General features: G+C 39.1%; 1 long non-coding RNA gene across 1 annotated transcript in view; it reads right to left on the bottom strand.

Moving 5' to 3' along the window:
* Positions 1-9224: 9224 nt before the first annotated feature.
* The window catches only part of LOC149926033 (uncharacterized), a 30574-nt gene continuing 18885 nt past the window's right edge, over positions 9225-20913 (bottom strand). Inside the window, exons 2-3 of the long non-coding RNA XR_016476974.1 lie at positions 9852-10183; positions 9225-9782 (exon numbers count right to left, since the gene is read on the bottom strand). This is a non-coding gene — a long non-coding RNA (uncharacterized LOC149926033). The remainder of the gene's footprint in view (positions 9783-9851; positions 10184-20913) is intronic.

Genomic DNA, 20913 nt, shown 5'->3' with positions numbered 1-20913 from the left:
ATTTTCCTAGGCATGAATTAGAAGACTTGTCTTTAAATGACATATTTTTCATGCTGAAGGGAGCCTTGATTTCAAGGACTCCCTTACCGCAACAATCGCATGAAATGCTCCCATCAGGAGACGCTCCTAAATAAGGGAACTCTTGTGTAAGAACAAGGCCCGAGGCTTCTACCACAAAATTTACATGGTTATCTTTTGTTAATTGAGAATATACTTTTCTAGCTCTGTCTTCGTTCTCCAGGCCCCATTTAGTAGCTTCCGTTGAAAAAGTGTGATTGGCTGGGTAGCAAATAACTTTTAACAATGATAAGGAAGGCATGGACAGATTGGAATTACATGCCCTTTTAAAATTGGATGCGGTAATCCTTCCTGCGCGTAGTCGCTGCCAAAGTTTGCTTTTTGATTGTAGCTTTGTTTCACTTTCGGCTCTACTAATTTGCTGATCTGTGAGAGAAATGTTTATATTTTCACAGGCAATCAAAAGTTCATTAAATAGCAAAGCCACGTTTTTTTTTTCAGAGTACAGGCCTGGTAAATAGGTTGGATATTTTTCATCAACACATTTGGGTTTGAAACTTTCGTAAAACTCAGGCAGGGTACGAAATATCGCAGCTCTGGGATCCTTTTCAAAAAGTCGACGATTTCTCACGTTGAATTCCTCTAGGCTCATGGCAGGAATTTGTTTATGTTTCTTAATATTTGATTTTATACTTGAGGACTTTAAACTTGTACCAGCTTGGGCAGAAGCTTTTGCTTAGCTCTGGCAGAAACTAATTCCAAATTAACTACTGGTCCATATGTTATGTCTTTCATCGTTGGAACTTTCCAGTACGCTTTTTTACCCGTCACTGTCACAATCTCTCTGTATCTAACAGCATATTCCACATAAAATAATAGAGCTGCGATATGAGTGCAGCACTCATTGAAGCCAGCCATGCACGCGCAATGCCCTGATTTTATTACCCCAAACTCATTTGAAATTATCCAAGTTTTCAGCGGAGTTTCTCTCAACCTTTGAGAATGTAACACCTACAGAAGATAGTAATTATTATAGGTAAATCTATACGTACCTATGAAAAAATAAGTCAACACTTACCCTGCATTTAACTACAACATTCTTGGACTTTTCAATTACTTTAACTGCAACTTGTTGTACGAAACCGCAAACGAATTGATTATAGGCGTCCAAACCTTTAAATTTTTTAGTTGTTCGTAAGTGAACGGTGAAATCCCATAAATTAGAAAATTATATATATCTGGGTAAAGAATCGGTGGGAGATGCTCGAAATTCGTGTTTGTGCCTTGCTCTACGTTCTCCACAGTAGAAATACATTCACTCTTTTTTAATTTATAAGGGTCTAAGCCATTTATATGAGAAATCTTCTCTAAATATCGTTTTTGCATAACGGGCGTTAATGAATCTAAATAGTTTTTACTAGACACTTTTCCAGCAGGCTTCATTTTTATTTTATTCACGATTCCACGTTTAAAAGGAAAAAAAGATGACTACATGGCCGCCGTGTTAGTTGATAAAATTTCCGCTAGAGTACGCTTTAAAAATGATACGTATAACCTGACGTCACACCTGTGCGACCCCCGTACCTTTCCCCAGCTGCCAAGTCCCTATTACCGAAAGTTGAAACAATTATGTGAAAGAAAAAATGAAAATCACCTTACCGTTAGCAATACAGGGCTTACAATTTACTATCTTAATCCGTCAAGGAAACGTTTAAAATAAATATGCAAACCACTATAGAGATAAGTGAGTGTGTCTACCGATAAGGGGCCCCTGCGGACGGGGGAAACGGGCCCCCTGTAGGGGCCCCCATTTTGCGTACATTTTCGGCGGGTCAAAAGGTTAGATCAATAGGTTAGATGATTTACGATGTTAAACCACCTCATAAAACCTAACCCCCCATTGTGGGTCAATAGGTTATCTGCCCCTATTCGACAGGAGGTGTGGACAACGATGTTATGCAAACAGCTATAAACCGTTAAATAGTGTGAAACGGGCCCCTGTAGGGGCCCCCATTTTGCGGCAATATTCGGCGGGGTCAAAAGGTTAGCTGATTTACGATGTTACCATGGGTCAATAGGTTATCTGCCCCTATGGCGGTGTGGACACGATGCAAACAGCCGTTAAATGGGCCCGTCATAGTTAATAGCTGGCGTGGTAACCCATTTTAGGTCAAAAGGTTAGCTGATTTACGATGTTATAACCCATAAAACCCAGGTGCTAACCCATTATAGGCCAATAGGTTATCTGCCCCTATGGCGGTGACACGATGTTATGCAAACAGCCTACCCATCATAGTTAATAGCTGGCGTGGTAACCCATTTTAGGTCAAAAGGTTAGCTGATTTACGAGGTTGATTTACGATGTTATAACCCATAAAACCCAGGTGCTAACCCATTATAGGTCAATAGGTTATCTGCCCCTATGGCGGTGACACGATGTTATGCAAACAGCCTAACCGTCATAGTTAATGTCGGGCCCAGGGCACAATTCGAGTTGGTTTTCGCCGACAAACACTTTCGGGCCCCTAAGCGTACCGTAAAATAGCGGGCGGTCATAGGTAAAAGTGTTTTGGAAAAAAAGAGCAGAATGTATACCAATTATAAGGTTTTATTTATACATTCAAAGTTACAGTACATTAAGCGGATGAAAACGTTTAAAGATAAAACAATTTAGTTTTAATATATTTATGGTGTGTAGATCCAATAGTAAACAAATTGTAAAAGTTAAATACACAAAACATATTTTGGTTGGCCACTGTTTCTTTAAAATCTTCAATAATTTTAAATGCTGTTACGTAATTGGACGCGTAGCGGACAACGGTATCATACCTTTCATGTTCATCCGATAGAAATAAATTGTTGGGTGCACATGGTTCTTTATACAATATTTCGTAAATTTTACGATAATTATCGGTTATAACGTAACCCATTAATTCAAAAAGTTTTTGGTTCACTTTAAGGAGTTGAATGTGCGAATTAATGAAATATTTGAGTCTGTCCAATTCTCGAGTTTCAGTCGCTTTGATTACGACCGACGCTTCGGATATCGTACTTTGCAGGGTTAATTCTTTTTGGTCAGACATGGCGGCGGTCACTAGCGTATCAGATAGCGGGAACGGTGATCGAAAGGGCAGCCTTTGGGGATCATTTATTTGTTCCCAGTGCCCGTATAAATCGTCCCAGGCGCGCGAAGACATTTCAAAGACCTGGTGTGTGATTTTATTGCATAGAGCTACAGATATATCGAGCTCAGACGTGAACCCCGTAGTAACGAAAAGCTCGGATGAAAGTGAATACCGAGGGTTAACTTTCCGCTGAGTCGGATCTAATTTAGACATTTTAGTGGGCCCAGGAACGTTATCTACACAGCTTCGTTTAGACATGATGCTCGAGAAACGGTTTGTAGTGTAGTGCCGATGGATCCCTTATATAGCGATAATAATTTGATGACGTAATCAGGATGACGTAATGGGTTGACTCAATGACTCACGCGATTAGTCAAATTTTGCGGTGTTATGTGTATAGCGACGGCCATATTGGTAAACCAAAGAGATAGAAATTCTACAAGTCCCATTAAAAGTAAAATCAACGCGATTAGTAATGCGTTTTTAGGATTGTTCGCGATGAGGCGGGATCGTCCCTATTCGGTAGGGCTGGTGGAATCATCTGACACGATGTTATGCAAACAGCCAGTAGCTATAAACCCGAGTAATGGGCCCCCTACGGCATCTGTCAAACACTTTTCTCCACGTGCGAGTGGTACTGTTATGAAATAAATCCAAATAGTTCAATGGATCGAGCCTTTTGTGTATCTATTCATAACTATTTTCACCGACAAACACTTTCCCCGTGTAACATTATTTTCAAACACTTTTACGATGCGCAAAGCTATCCGTCTTACGGAATATCGGCCCTAAGGGGTAAAGGGTAGATAGAGGATGGCCCTTGCCCCCCCCCCCCCCGCGCGTAAAATAGACACAGCGGGTGTCCCCTCTCGCTAGCTAAAAGTGTCGTTTGTACATCAGGTGTGGATTCTTCGCGCTAAAATGGTTATAACAAACGATTGTTCCCACCAAAAATGTAAAATCCATCTCCGCTGTTCTCGGATGAGGACGTAGCCATTTAAGTTTTTATCAATTTTTATATTTTTAGCTTGGTGATGTATTCCAAAATTAAATGGTAACCACGTATGCGTAACAATTTCAAGATGCAAGATACTCGAGAATGGTAAAATAGTCTATATTTAAAGTTAAAATGCGAAAACTATATTTGTATAGTCGAAATTTATTTCAACGTATTAAAATTAAAATTCGTCTTTCTGACAAGAGTCTTACCCATCATACATACACCATCTAATCTGGAATCTATGTTTAACAATTGGAGGAATTCGTGTTTACGATAGGCTCTTTTTTAACGTAACTTAGTACATTGAGTATTTTGAAATATTTTAATATCGGAATTTTTTTGATGTATTAAAAGTAGAGTTAAGATGCTTTTGTAGTATTTTCTATGTATTAGCATATCTGAACTTGCGGTTCAATTTTGGGTACATGGACCACTTACACGCTAATGATATTAAAATGAAGTTTAAAAATATTTCCATTTGAACGAGTCTCTCTTTTTATATCCGCAAAGTACTGAACGATTCTATCTTATGGATTTAAATAGTTCTAACAATAGTACAACTACAACATTTGAGAAAGACACTTTTCCCATTGTGAAAGTGGAATACAAAATAAGAATTACTTCAATTTAAAACGCACTTTAAATTTAAGTATAGACTATTTTACCATTCTCGAGTAACTCGTTTTTTCTTTAAAAGCTGAAGAAATATTAGAAACGACATCAGTGATCAATTAATTGTTTCCGAGTATGACAGACGATTTTTGATATTAAAGAATCATTTTTCAAAAGTAAGATTGTTTTCGGTTATTTTTTTTTAAAGCTAGCTTAGAAATCACAGTATTTTTATATATAATTATTTAGTTGTAATGTTAATTCTTAATTACTGGTAGCCTTCACTAGAAACTATTATAAGAATTATATATGAATTTATAACCAAGCGTGTATTTACCACTAGTGAATGCAATATCAGTCGAAGAATTGAAGAAAGACGGAATCACGTCATTATTAAGAACTGGTGACTACTTCTGTATATATTGTGACGGTTCAGTTTTTCATGTTCCAACTGTCGGAGGGCTAGCATGGTACTGTGACGGATACTCAATCTGTTTGAAGTACCGTAAAGCTGTTTATTTCCAATCACAAATAATTCTAAGTATAAGAATTCCTCCAGGTGTATTAAAAGCGTTACCACGCATATATTTGTGTTTAAATTGTGATATGTTGGGCACTAAGAGAGCAGCCAATTTGTCATATTGCGAAGTAACTGGTGGATGTTGTGTATTTCCAAAAATTAAAAAATAATAATAGTATGTGTGTGTTTTTCTATTATTTTTCCACCTATATTTGGCGTATTGAAAGCTATTTTAACGTATTGAACGTAGAGTCAGGGGTTTTTATAGTATTTTACTACCTATATTTACATTTTGGAAAGCTATTTAAACGTATTGAGCGTACAGAGTATTTTGCATTATTATAAAGGTAATTATTGTAGAAAATAAAAGATATTTTAATTAAAACATTTCGGTGATCTATTCCAAAATTAAATGGTAACCCCGTATGCGTAACAATTTCAATATGCAAGATACTCGAGAATGGTAAAATAGTCTATATTTAAAGTTAAAATGCGAAAACTATATTTGTAGTGTTCAATTGAAAAGAAAATTACTTCAGCTTTTAAATAAGATTTTTTTTCTGTATCTACCCTATATCATTTACATATTAATTTTTTATTATAATTTAACCATAACTTTAAAAACGTTGCACGTCTGAATAGCTGTGTAGAGTACTATTAACAGAGATAAATATTTCTGGGTTCAGTTAATGTGATGATTCGAGCGAAAAATTTGCATATGTTAAAGTTATTGGATTGAAGGAAACTTCAGTGTTTTCAGAGTGATAATTAAGGGAAGTTCCCGTACAATATAGTTGAAAATTATCTTTTTAAGTCTGTGTCCACCCATTGATTATGTTAGGAAGTGAAAAAATTTCATTTAGCAAGCTTTTCTTAAATTTCGGTATCCACCCTGTATCATTTAAAAGCTCAAGCATTGTTTTTATCAAATTAATTTCAAAAATATCTTAAAACGTGCTTCCCTAAGTCTGACTAGCTCTGTAGGTTAATAATAAAATAGCTAAATATTTTTTGGGTTTAATAATTGTGATGCTTAGTGAAAATTTTCCATATATTACAGTATTAGGTTGGCTAATTATTTTTTTCACCTGCTACCATTCTCAACGGGTGAACATAGAATAACAAAGATAATTGTCCACTATATTTAAAGCCAACTTCCCTTACATTTCACTACGAAAACACTGAAGCTTCTTTCAATGCGATAACTTTATTACATGCATTTTTTTTTTCCAGAATTACAATTATTGAATCGAAAAAAATATGGATCCACCCTAGAATTAACCAACACAGGTATTCAGAAGAGATGGTGTTCAATTTAAAAAAATTAATTTTTTTGGATCCACCCTATATCAGATATATAAAACCTGAAATTATTTTTTTTTTTCAATTCTAATTTAACCATCACTTTAAAAACGGTAACTTCCCTTAAATTTCAAACTGAAAACACTAAAGTTTCATGCAATCCAATAACTTTGACTTTTGAAAATTTTTCACTCAGAATCATCACATTAAATGGGAGCTACTCTGTATCGTAAAATTAAAAACTAGAGCATTGTTTTTATCAAGTTAATTTTAAACATATCTTAAAACACGCTTCCCTAAGTCTGACTAGCTCTGTAGGTTAATAATAAAATAGCTAAATATTTTTTGGGAGTCAATAATTTTGATTCTGAGTGAAATATTTGCATATACTACAGTATTAGTTTGGCTAATTATTTTTTTTTTCATCTGCTACCATACTCAATGGGTGAACATAGAATAACAAGGGTAATTTTCCATTATATTTAAAACCAACTTTCTTTACATTTCACTATGAAAACACTGAAGCTTCTTTCAATGCGATAACTTAATGATATGCAATTTTTTTGCCCAGAATTACAATAATTGAATCGAAAAATTATCCAACTCGGCTTATTACGCGGATAATACAGAAATATAAATTACTTGATCAAAACGTTTTACGAATAATTTTGAGAGCTTTATCTATTGAATAAAAGTTAACCGTCCCCAACCTCAAAGGTGGTATCGCGCTTAGATAGAAGACCCGATATGTTCGCGAATTCCGACAACGACCATAATTTCAAACTATGTTTTTTATATTTTTTATTTTGTCGCGGTTAATTTAAAAATCAAATGAAAACATAGATTTAAGCGTTTTGCGCGGTTAATTTGAATTTGAAATATGGATTTGAGTGTGTTGACGTCATAGAATATTCGTTGTTAAAGTAACGTAGAATGGAAATATTTTTAAACTTTATTTTCATATCATTGTAGTACTTAAATATGCTTGACACTTGACCCTATATCACGAGTATTTCTTAAAACGACTATACATCTAAACTCTACTTTTAACGCGGCAAAATACAATTCCGATATTCAAATATTTAAAAATACTTAATGAAAAGAGACTTTAACCGTTTTTAAAATTCAAAATATATTTATGCCATCCCGATTCTCTTTGAGCTATGGAATAATATTTCTGGGTTTAAACCCCCCAAAATGACGTAATCTATAAAAATGACTCACTAAAGATTACGTAATCTACACCATGAAACGTAAAGATTACGTAGATGCGTTGTGGTTTTCATAAGCCAGCCGCTATGGGAAAGAGGAAGATGTCTCCGCTTAGGGTACCCAAGAAATGCTGGATATGCGCGGAAATATACCGGTCCGTGAGAGGTTTCAAATGACACATTTATCGTGTAATACAATGAAAGAAGATTCGGATCTGGCGTGTGATTGTGATGCGAGTGAATCGCTCCATTACACGGAGGCCGAGGAAATGTCAGATGATAAAATTATCGATTATCTTAATGAACTAATTGTGGCATGTAAAAAGCGCGGTGCCACAATGGAATCAACCGAACCAACTACATCTAACCTGCCAGCCGAATTAAAAATGCCGACTGAAAAGGAAAGGGCTGCTTTGATTTATTTTCAAGAATATTGTAAAACTAATCAAATTCATAATATTAAAACCGATGTAAAGAAAATGTGAATAAACGTTTTTATATTGAATACATTGTTATTTTTAAAGGTGACCGTATAAAGTAAATTGACACTTAATATTTTTAAAATTCTAAAATACGTTTATAATATTTTTCCAACGTGGGCGAATGAATGGACACAATGACCTATTAATTACGTAATCTAAAAAATGACGCGAGCAATGAGAAATAACGAGTCGGGTTTATAAGATAATAAAAAATATTTATAAGATGATATACTACAAAAATTATTTTTCTTTAGAGAGGGGGGTGTCCATCTGGTGATTGAGAATTTCATTCTCAATCCCCCTGGTGATTGAGAATTTCATTCTCAATCACCAGAAGGACACAAAGCTGTAGCTTGGCTCCCGCCGTTCACCCGCGCCTCTCCCCCTCAATCACCAGAAGGACACAAAGCTGTAGCTTGGCTCCCGCCGTTCACCCGCGCCTCTCCCCCTTAATCACCAGAATTTCTAATCACCAGATTCTCCCGTTCCTCCCTTAATCACCAGATTCTCCCGTTCCTCCCTTAATCACCAGAATTTCTAATCACCAGATTCTCCCGTTCCTCCCTTAATCACCAGAATTTCTAATCACCAGATTCTCGTTCACCAGCTGCTTTCCCCCATCCCCATTCTCCAGAATTTGTTTTCCTCGCGCAGATTTCTGAAGGATGGAATTTACCCCTCTCTACTCTTAACCCCACACCTCGTTAACCATAATTTCCCCTATCGCTTCCGAACCCCTTAATTTCTAGGATATAAGCAATAATAATAACAAGTTATTTACATTTAATTTTTTATTTTAGAACTTTGTTTACATGTTAGTAGGTACTATCAGATATTTCATTAGATGGTTATCTTGTGCATTACACAATGAAAACAAATTAAAGTAGCTAAGTTTAGAGGTTAATTGATTATCTACAAGTAAATTAGTAAAACTTGTAGTACTTCCGAGGGTGATTTAAAACAGCCAAAATAAGATTTTACTTGATGGTACGAATTAAATTGATCTGGGTACAAAAATAAACCCTCGAAAGGTTTTCCATATAATAATTCGTGAATTTTTTTAAGGTTTTTAACAATAGCTAAGTACATGCATTCGATAACATTTTTATGTTCGTTTAAAAGATTTATTTGAAACCGAATAAAATCAATTTTTTTTGGAACTCACCGATTTCGCGAGCTCCCAGATCCAGAACATGACCGTAGGCAGAGTTCAATTTGATGTTGTTGCTCGTGGCGACGACGGATACGTTGTTGTCATGATAGTCGATGATGTTGTGGGTTAGAGACGATGCTCCGGTTTGCGTAGCGGCGAAAAGATCTCCCAAAAAGAGAGTAGATTGGTGAAAGCTTCGGAGGTCAGGAACAGAATATTTTCGTTCGATTTTTTGAAGAAGAGAACTTGTAATTTTGATCCGTCGAAACCAAAAGAAATGTAGACTGATCCTCCTAACGTGATTTTTATGTTGATACGTCTTTCTTTGCCCCTGCGTTTGGATACGGTATGCGTCTCGGCTATAGAAAATGAAAATGTTAAGCCTTTGTCTATTGAAATAGTAATAGTATTAATAAAATAATGCTTACCAATAGATCGTTTTTCCATGTTTACGGTAGATGACGAGAGCAAAGCGGATGCACTTCTTTTCAGTTCAGCGTCTCAGAGAGAAATGACGCATGGGAGATTAATCAGTTCCTATCTTGTTGAGATTAATTCATCACGTGATCTAAACTTCAAATAACCCTCAAATTCTATCGGCTCTCTCTCTGACATAACAGTTCTAGACACTCGAAATTAAACCGTCCCGTGCTCGAAACTGCCTCTAATTATTCACATTGACGTCACATATTAATCCACTTGGAAGAAGAAAAAAAACTCATTGTAGTTTCCTCTCGAGAGCTTGTGATCCAATCATATCCTAGAAAACAATACAATTAATAGAAATTAACATAAAATTAGTATACTTTTAATACCATTTTGTGAACTACAGTGAAAAAAGATACAATTTTACGGTAGAAACGTTTTCAAAATACCACAAAATGAACTCAAATAAGAAAATTGTAATTAAAATAATCACTACGGCTATAATTTTAGAAGGTTGTTTCAGGACGGTGATTATGGCTAATGTTTGTACTTCAGTGTCCATATCGGAAATGAAGTTAAATGGAATATTTTGCGTAAATAAGTATAAATTTTAGCATAACCCTAATATATTCTCGAGAACTGAACAAGTTCTTTGGGAATAAGAGATAAGCTTACTATCTTCCCCTAGGCCCTATATAAGGGGGTGCCAGAGCCAGGGGAACGTCACTCTATTGTTGTTCTTTGAGCGTCTAGTACCAGGATTTTTGAAGCGCGCGCTCACTCTCTCTCTCTCTCTACGTAAGTTTATTTTGATTTTTTTTTATCGTAATGTTTTTGAATAAGGTTTTAGTAAATTGGCATAAAAATGAAAGGTGTACAATACCCAGAAGTTAATTTAGTTGATACCCCGGAAATGATTATAATCGACTCCCCAGAATTGATTGATATAACTGATAACGAGCTCCCGGAAGTACCCATAGTAACTTTACCCGATTCTCCAGAAATGGAAATAATAGATTTAACTGATACCCAAGATCCTACCCTTTCCTTAACTACAGTAACTGATTCGCAATTGGAACGTTTAAAAGAAATGACAATGGTACGAGATTATCTTAGAGAATATCAACTAACCCATCAAATTTGTTCGCCCCCTATCGTTAATTTACCTTCACCCCTTTTAAGACCTAGTTCTATCCCACCTGACGAAGTACGTTATTCGCCCTCGTATACGCCTATGGATGCTCCATCACCCTTTCTAGAATCAGATGACACGTGCCACTCTTTATCTTTGGAAGATAATTTTATCACGTCGTCCCCCAGTACGGACAGCATTCAGCGTTTAGCTGAGAACGTACAAGTTGCCCGACGGGACGCGGAGGAACTTGCAGCCGCAGCCGCAAGAGCAGCCGAAATGTTCGAGGAAGCTAAAGCGTTGTTAGCTGCTCGTACGGCTAGTAGTAGCAGGCCACATCATAATATTTCCCCTCAGCGTAATAATGACCCTATAGCGGTCGCTGGCCCCTCACGAGCTCCGCAGTATTCACCTCCACCGTCTCAGACTCCGAGAACGCAAATTTGGCTGCCCCCACTTCGTCTCCTCCTCAAGTTGGAGGTGGGCTGGTTGACGTTCCAATAACGCCTCCATCCTTTCCTAATTTACCAGGTTCTATTAAAATATTAAATAATAATATCCAAAATTTCCCAAATTTCGGACTAATGGGACGAACTTTAAATGTCAGACTAGAAAATAATATAGAAAACGGTATTTATATATTGATGGAAACCCTATTGGAGGACTGTTTGCCTTCAGATATGGTTTCGGTTTCATTCGTGAACGTCACTAACCACGGCTTTCAAATTCCCGTCAGTTTCAGGCGTCGGGACCAATTAGACTTGCAATGGTTGATGATGTATATCGATGAAAAAAGCTATAGATCCGAGAACGATGGTAGTTTTTTTAAGGAATAGTTACGGTTACGTTTAATCGAGTCAGATTACCGCAAGGAGGAACTAGATCAGTTGGGTTAGGGATTTCCCTTGAAAAAGAGTTTTCTTTTTATAAAAAATGCACCATAACGATAAATAACCCTGATAAAATTTGTTTAGCACGAGCTCTTGTAGTAGCCATAGCTCATAGAGAATACATGGATAATAAAAATGATGTAGAACTTAAAAGAAAATATACTACTATAAGACAGTGTAGAGGAAAAAATATTGAAACGCTATTACAGACCCGCGAAGCTAGGACCCTTTTGGTATATTCTGCATTAACAGACGAAGAATGCGCTGGTCCGGACGCTTTAACTCGCTTCCAAGAAATCTTGCCTGAATACAGTATTATCGTTTTTCGATTACACGATCCCGTACCCTTAGTTATTTTCGGCGACATCGAAGAAGAGAGGGAACTAGAAGGGCCTCTCCGCAAACGTCTTTATCTTCTAAATATTGACAGACATTTCAACGTAATTACTAACCCCAAACCCCTTTTCGCGTTTAATTACTTTTGCGAAAAATGTTTAGTAGGTTTTAATCATCTCAGTGAGCATAAATGCATTCTTTTCTGTCACGCTTGTTGTAGAAAACAAGATTGCAGGAAGGACGTAGATAAAATAACTTGCCAAACATGTTTAAGAGTTTTCCCTAATCAAAATTGTTACGATTACCATTTATCAGGACCCGAGCCCTTATGTAATAAAATTTACGTTTGTAATCTTTGCGGAAAATTTATCAGTATGTTTAAGCGTAAGGCAGTACACGTTTGTGGAGAGACCTATTGTCTTTCGTGTAGTGAGTTTAACCCCGCAGGTCATCTATGTTACATGCAACCTTTAAAGACCGTCCGTAAAGATTCTGCCGATAAAACTACTCGTTCTCGAATAAATAGCAATAATAAACGGGTCCACGACTCCGACAATCACCACTGACCAAGAGAAGTACTCCAAAAACGGAAGTCTTTGTTTTTTATGACTTGGAATGTAAACAAACAAATCGTACTGACGCCAATGCTTTGATTCACGAACCAATTTTATGCGTTTTGCAAAAAGCGTGTAAATGATAGTCAGTACGCATGTGCTAAATGCGGTAGTGGTCCTCGGGAGAAAATATTTCTCTCAAAAGACCCCGTCGGCGACTTTCTAGAGTATCTTCGTACGCTTAACAGAGTGGCTGATAAGATAATATGTATTGCCCATAACGCTAAAGGTTACGACGCGCAATTTATAGTACGTAAAATGATCGATTTAAAGTGGACCCCTAAAGTCTTGACAGACGGGACCAAATTCATGTATGTACAGTATAAAAAATTAAAATTCTTAGATTCCTTAAATTTTATGCCCTTTGCCCTTTCTCAATTCGTTTCCACATTTGGTTTAGATAATTATTTAAATAAGGGACATTTCCCGCATTTACTGTTTAATACCGTAGACCATGAATTTGATCCAGCCCGTTCGAACGAAACCAATTACGTACTACATAATGACATGCCTCCGATTGACGCGTACGACCCTAATCGTTTAAGCGGTAAGGCCTACGATGAATTTATCCAGTGGTATAACGATTCCCGGTCCGAAGCTTGCAGTTATTCGGACCCCAACTTTAATTATTTTGATTATAAAATAGATTTAATCCGGTACTGTCGCCAGGACGTAAACATTCTTTTGCAAGGCTGTTTATCATATCGTTCTATTTTCATGGATAAATTCGAAATAGACCCGTTCTTAACTGCGATAACGATTGCGGGAGTATGCAGTTTTATCTTTAGGAAACACTTTTTACAGCCCGATACGATTGGTGTAGTGCCCCCTTTCGGCTATCGTATGAACTGCAACCAGAGTTTTGGAGCGATCGAATGGCTTGAATGGATGTCTGCTTTTAATGGATTTGAACCTAGAATTCTTAACATTAACGTGGACGGACTTCTCGATAACGAAGTCTTTCAATATCACGGTTGTTATTATCACGGGTGTAAAACGTGTTTTCCTATCAATAGAAACTTAGCGTTATACGGCGACCACACTCAGACCCATAATTCGCGATACGCGTCAACCATTGCTACCACTAACCGCTTGAAACAATTGGGATACACGGTCCATGAAAAATGGGAATGTACCTTCAAAGCTGAGAGGAGTACTAACTCCGTCATCGACGCATATCTTTCTACCGAAAATTTAAAATTTAAAATTAAAGAACCAATCCGCCCCCGCGAAGCCTTTTTCGGAGGACGTACGTCAGCCTTGAAATTACATCACACGTGTAAAGAGGTGGAGGGAATTAAATACATTGATATTTGTTCACTCTATCCGTGGTGTAACAAGTATTGCAAGTTACCAGTGGGACACCCTAAAATACATGTAAAAGCTCCTTTCCCGGACATTTCTACCGTAAACGGTTTAATAAAAGCCACAATGTTATCGCCTCAATCTCTCTACCATCCCGTTTTACCCCAAAGAATAGGATCGAAACTAGTGTTAGAGAAATAGGCCTGGCCAAGGATAAGCAAGATTATAGAGCGATTTTATAGATAAGCAGAATTATAGATAAGCAAATTTATAGAGCGATTTTTTATAGAGCCACCGAATTTATAGATCCAAAATTATGGAGCGATTTTTATAGACTCACCGAATTTTTAGATCCAAAATAATGGAGCCCTCTAACTTCACCTCATTTTATGGATACCTCCACTTACCCATCTATATGGATACCTCCACTTACCTATCTTTTTTTACCTAAAATGTATTGGAAAAAAATAACGAGACGAATATTATAATAAATCATTTTTTATTACACTTTTCTGTACATGTTTTAATAAAATAGGCTGTAAAATATTATAAAGTAGGGAGATTCTTCTTTTAAAATGGAAATTATTTAATAAGGAATAGTTAGTTCGATCTTCTACATCGAGGAAAAAGAAAGTTACGGGAACGAGGTCAAATTTTACGCGATGTTGAGCATGAATGATTTTAAAAAGACGTTCCCGCAATAATAGTTTTTTGCAAATTTGAAATCGGGAAATAGTCTCCCGTGTTCCAGAAAGGCATCGTCTTCCGCACCCCAATCTCCGATCTCACCACCGCAGAAAAAACACTTCACGTAGTCCGTAAAGTTTGTGTAGAAAAAACCCGCGTTGGTGAGTTCCATATGGCACGGCTTTTCTAGCGGGAAACTAGTGAAAGTCTTCAACCGCTCGTCCGCATACCTCATAGGGCCTAGTTGGGCATCGTAGGTCTCCTGTAGCTTCGCGAACTCGAGCTTGGCGTACTCGCACTCGGGGAACAAGGCGGTGTGGCAATGTAAGGGGTTAGATCCCAGCTCCCAATCCCGCACCAGACCGTCGCACCAGAAGCAGATAGTGATATCCTTATGTCCTACGAAGAAGAAGCCCGCCTGAGCCAGTTCGAGAGTGTCCATATATTCCACCGGGAACTTTTTAAAACTAGCGACTCGTTTCGCCAGGGTATTCATTTTTTTAGAGGAAGTTAAAAATTTAGTCTGACACCTTCGTAAACTAGCGATCGAATGATTCCTACCGAACTAAAATCCAGGGAGAAATCTCTAACTAGGGGGGAGAGAGACCCCGAATGAAGGAATTTCTCAAACCGTGAGAAAGTTAGGGAAAAGAGAGAGAGATTCACACGGCCTCCAAAACCTATTATCCAATTGTGCAAAAATGTTTGGTTTCCAGTCGTTTCCGTTTATCACCCTCTAAAATGTCAACCACCTCTTTTAAAAAACAGTATACTATGGCTTTCTCGGCAGTCGAAGAATAAGGTGGCTGGTTAGTTTCTACAATATCCTCGTCAGCTATAAAATGAGCTACGTTTCCACATTCTTCCCCTAATAGAAATTTACAATGGGGGAAATATTTCCTATGCTCACCGAAAGGACTATCGCCTTTTTCCCAAGCCATAAGTTCACCCTCACACGCGAAGCATTTAACGGAATCTTTATAATTTAAATAATAAAACCCAGCCCGAGCTAAGGCTCTACCATCTACGATATTAACAGGGAATCCCTTGTTAAACGAACGAATTCTCTCAAGCTCATGGCGCATAGGATTTAGCTCCGTCTCATCCGTCTGCTCTTTATCGTCTATCGGCAGTGTTAGGACGGGGACATTCCCCGTATTCTCGTCATTTACGAATTTAGATAAGCGATTCTGCTCGATATGTTTCAGCAACGGGACGTCATTAGTCATCCACCCCTTGACGACCCTCTCGCAAGAGAAGCACATGACGTTATCAGTGTGCCCGGTGTAGAAAAAACCAGCTTTCGCTAGCTCTCTCGCGTTTAAAAACTTACATGGAAACCCTCTGAAACTAGCGATTCTATTTTTCTCAAAATGCATCTTTTTTAACGGAAGCCGAGTAAAAAATTGTGTCTTTCACCTTCGTCCGCGACCGATCGAATGATCCTTAGAACCGAGGCGGGGGGTAAATCCCTCTTTCCATCTCTCGCTGAGGGGTGAACGGCCCCCCCTAAAAATAGTCTATTATCACGCGGCCCCTCTCGAATTCCTCGGGAGAAATCTATTATTCCCCGGGCATGTCTAGACCTCGTCCTTCATCTAAGACTTCGACTATTTCGTTTAAAGAATCGTATATTAATCGTGATTCGGGGTAAGTCAAATAATTCAACTGGTTGTCCTTTTCTACGATATCCTCAGCGGCTATTAAATGCTTTACATTTCCACTTCTTGCCCTCGAAATAAGAAATTTACAATGAGGAAAATTTTCCCAATGTTCCTCGAACGGACTATCTTCCTTATTCCAGTTCATTAGTTCCCCAGAACAGGAAAAGCATTTTACGCAATCTTTGAAATTCGTATAAAAAAAACCAGCTTTGGATAAATGCCTGGCTTCCCTTAAAGGATCAATCGGCAAACCTTCCTTATTAATAATATTATTCTTAATATAATTATTATTAAATCCCCTAGTAAAGGAACGAATTCGCGCGATCTCGTATCGCATCGGCTTTGACCCTTCAAGCTCCATCGACAGGGCTGGGACATCCCCCGAAAAATCATTTCTTATGAACGGACAAAAGTTACACTCTTTTTCGTGTCTTAGTAACGGGACGTCGTCGGCCGTCCAGTCCTTGACGACACGCTGACAGGAGAAACACATTACGCTGTCCCGGTGACCTACGTAGAAAAAACCCGCTTTCGCTAGCTCCCTCACGTTTAAAAACTTACAGGGAAAACCCTTGAAACTAGCGATTCTGTTTTTCTCAAAATTCATCTTAAGAAAAAAAGCGTCTACCTCTTACTTCTCCGACTTCCGGAATGACCCAGGGAATGATCAGGTACTAGACGACTAAAAAAACCTCGACTTTCTCTTTCCCCCCTTACGAGTTTAAGCGTGTATGTTGAAAAATAAAACATAAATTCGAACGAAACATTTATTAACGCAAAGGAAGATATTACAAAAAATGATAACACTGAATATAAGAAAAATGATACGAAATGAAAATACGCGCGCGAATTGAGAAAATTACGTAATGGTTTTTTAAAAACATAAGAGTTCGAAAAATAATTAATTGTTTTTTTATAAAGAAAAGTTTTAAAAGAATCCTTCGTCTGCCTCGAGGAGCGGCGAGGGAGCCGTCTGGTGATGGGTCTCCAACCACTTGGCAAAGCGGCAGGCCTTCTCCCGCGCACAGAGAAGCGTCGGGCTCCCTCGTCGATGAAACCGACACCGATAGTTCTGGTCGATGCTGATGTCCTTGGCCTTGGGGCAACCGATTTCCCCGAGTTCGATCACCTCTTGGGGGATGAGTTTCCTGAGGACGTGACATTTCTCCTCTCCCTTGCAGTAAACGAATTCGGAGTCCTCGGTTAAGGCCTTGAGCCGATGTTGTAGCTCGATGTAAGGGGTATCGCCGTGGTTCCAGAGGTAACCGTTGATATGGGTAAAGACCCATTGATTTTGCCGGGCTACGTGGTACGGAGGTTTAACGAATAAACTTTAACTAGGGGAAACTCCCCGACGAACGCGACGGCAACTTCTTTAACGACCGGTTCGTATTTCGCGCCGAGTAAGAATTCAAAATCGACAACTACCAGCGGTCTTTCCATGATGTTTCTGTTGGCTGATACCCCCTCTGACTCAAGGTAAGTTAAATCCGCTTCTTAAATAGGGTCTCCACGCGATTGTCATTACTCCATTGGTTCATCGTGAACCTATCAGCGAAGAAGGTCAAACTCCGCCCCCTATAGCGATGTTCCAGATAGAGCACGCAGTATTGTCCGCAAACTTTGCTTCCCACGGCCTGTAGACGACGTCTATTGTAGAGTATTTTCGAGGAATTTTTTCTCAGGAACTTTTTTATCGTGGGGAGGGTCACCGGACGACCCGCCGAGTCAAAGTACCTGGTCCTCCTGAAAGCGTCTAGGTAAATAGCTACCCAATGAGTCCCGGGCCCATCGTGAGGATCGAGGTTAACGACCAGGGAGGCGGGGAAGGAAGGGATATATTCGGGGAGTCTATCGGAAGCAAAGGCACCTTGATACCCGGGTAAATGCCCGAGGATCTCGTTTATTTCTAATGTGTTCATTTTAATAATCAATCACCACGTTGCGGTCTTTGTCTATCTGCATTAAACTATGGAATTCCCCGTAAATAACGACCGAAACCGATTCAGTGAGCGGGGTTTCGAATCCCAACTCGATACGTAACTGTCCCCGTCTTACGGGATTCCAATGAGAGTTGTCACTCGCGGAAAGATCAGGCGTGATATCAAAGGCATATAGAGTATACCCCCTCGGATATTCTGAGTGCGATATACTATTCCCATCATCTTTAAAGTGTATATTCGTCCCCGTAAACAAGGTGTAATATTCACGGGCAAATTGATTCTGGGAAAACTTGGGCTGGAGAGGTTTGCTCGGAACCGCGTCCGAATCAACGTAGAGAGATAAGAAATTTAACCCGAATGGTTGAAAGTTATAAGGATTTTTATGAAAATCGCCCGTGCAAGCCGTATGCGAGACTAGGCCGATAATAACGCGTTGAGGGAGCGGTCCCAGCCACACATTGTCGAGACTCGTATTTGAAACGCCGGTGAGCAGTACGTGGCTTTTCACTTCGGTTCGGGTAAAGGGGTACTTCGCTGTGGCGCCTAAGAGAGCGTTTTCGTGAGCCAGAATGATTTGAGGACTTATCTTGCATTTCCGTATTTCCAAAGTAGCGTCCGTTATAGCGATCTTAAAATTCCCCACGTTTAAGGAGGGGTCTCCCATAAGGACAAAGGCCGTTTTACTCCTAGAAAGTCGAACTTTAATTTCCACCCCGCTTAGAAGGTATTTCGGAATGTTGAAAAGGTCGGCGTATATTGCCCCTACTAAGGAAATTTCCTTTGAATCCTTAATAGCTGCTTGACGAATCTTGCTCCCCGAGTTGGTAATTATATCGTCACACTTTCCGGCAGCGTCTTTGGCGTAGAGACACGAAGTCAGGTGAGAAGTTTTAGCCTCGCCGGAATAGTTCAAGAGCGATTCTAAATAGGCTCGGTATGAATATCGACTTGCCGAGGGCGTGATTAAATTGTCGTTCAAGTAAATTTCAATTTGATCGAAGAGACTATGCATTAGGTTATTACAAGTTGATAATTTAACGTCGGGGTCTAAATTAGCCCCATTCTCCCGCGTTACTTTACATTTAACGTGAAGGAGACTCATCGCGAGATCAGTATACTCCGGGCTTTTAGGGATACAAAATTCAATTTGAGAATCATCTCGTAGCGTAGAGATCGGTCGATAGAAGTTGGAGTCGCGCTTTCGACGCTAGTTTGCACGGGGGTGACCGAGAACAGGTCCAATTCCGATTTCAAGGCTTCAACTTTGTACATTTTGGTTCTTTTTAGTTGAGGGAAAAAATGTCACGAACGTGTTTCGTGGACTTCCGACGAGCTACTGTCCCGATTCTGCGTTTAACGGTCCTTTTTCTAGTTTTCCTCCTGCTCGTTGTTTTCTTCTTCTTGCTTCTCGTTTTAGTTCTCCTACGCTTTTTCCGCCCCGAACCGCTTTGTCCGGTTATCCCTTCTAGAGCTTCACCGAAACGTTTCCTCGCCGAAGATTTTATATTCTCACCTGCCACGGCGTCATTGAGAATTTTACTGCCGACCCCCAACGCTTGTTTTCCTATATACTTCGCCCCTCTAACTAAAAGAGGGGAGGCCCAGCGGAAGAGCCCCGAGAACAGACTTCCGAGACCGTGCCCTTTCTGATAAGCCGCTCCTTGATAGAAATTAGACCCCCCAGTTTGCGCTTGATTAAGATAATAATTTCTATAGGGACAGGACCCCCGCGCGTCGAGGACATCCGGCTTAGGCATCTTGTTTCCGTAGATGTAGTTTAACCGTCAGAGACCCGAAGGCAAATGGCGCCGGTTTCCCCTGAGGGTTCATTATATGTACTTGGATCGTGTCGAAATAGCGTTTGGAGACTCGCACGTAATGAGGCACGTCATATATTTTCCCGACGTTATCCCCGAACGAGCCTTCTACGGGGACAATCCTAACGAGAGGAACGAGAGTGTCACCCACCATTTGATCTTCGACGATATTAGTATAAACGTAAAGTTGAGGGGGGATTTGAAAACCTATAAGGGCCGGCCTAGCGCCCCGGTAACCCCTTTCCAAAGATTGAATCCCGGGATCGAAGCCCAATGTCATGGCTAGACCAAAATGAAATTGCACTAGTACGTTATGACGAAAGGGGCTTATTCGAACTCGGCGAGTGATCTCGTTATATTGAAGAGACGTCTTCATATCTTTAATAATTTCGTTTATTATCTTAATTAAATGTTCGATGGAAGAATAGTATCCTATGGGTACCCTATAAACGTGGGAGGTCCCCCTGGGTCTTCTAGGCTGAGCCGCGCATTCGGCGATCTGAGCTTCACCCGTAAGAGTTTCTCCGTCTTTGGCGACATCGAAAATCTGCTCCGTTTTTTTCCCTTTCGGATTTTTTTTCCCCGGCGTGGTAATTTTAAGTGTTATTCCCAAACTAGGTTGATCGGCTTGAGGCGGCTCTAGGTTTTTTTCGATGCTAGTCTCCGGTTCATTTTG

The sequence above is a fragment of the Leiobunum rupestre genome, chromosome 10, assembly GCF_980474605.1.
Source record: "Leiobunum rupestre chromosome 10, qqLeiRupe1.1.hap1, whole genome shotgun sequence".
Classification (NCBI taxonomy): domain Eukaryota; kingdom Metazoa; phylum Arthropoda; class Arachnida; order Opiliones; family Sclerosomatidae; genus Leiobunum; species Leiobunum rupestre.
Note: the sequence above shows the minus strand (reverse complement) of the source record. Positions and strands in the feature narration are given on the sequence as shown.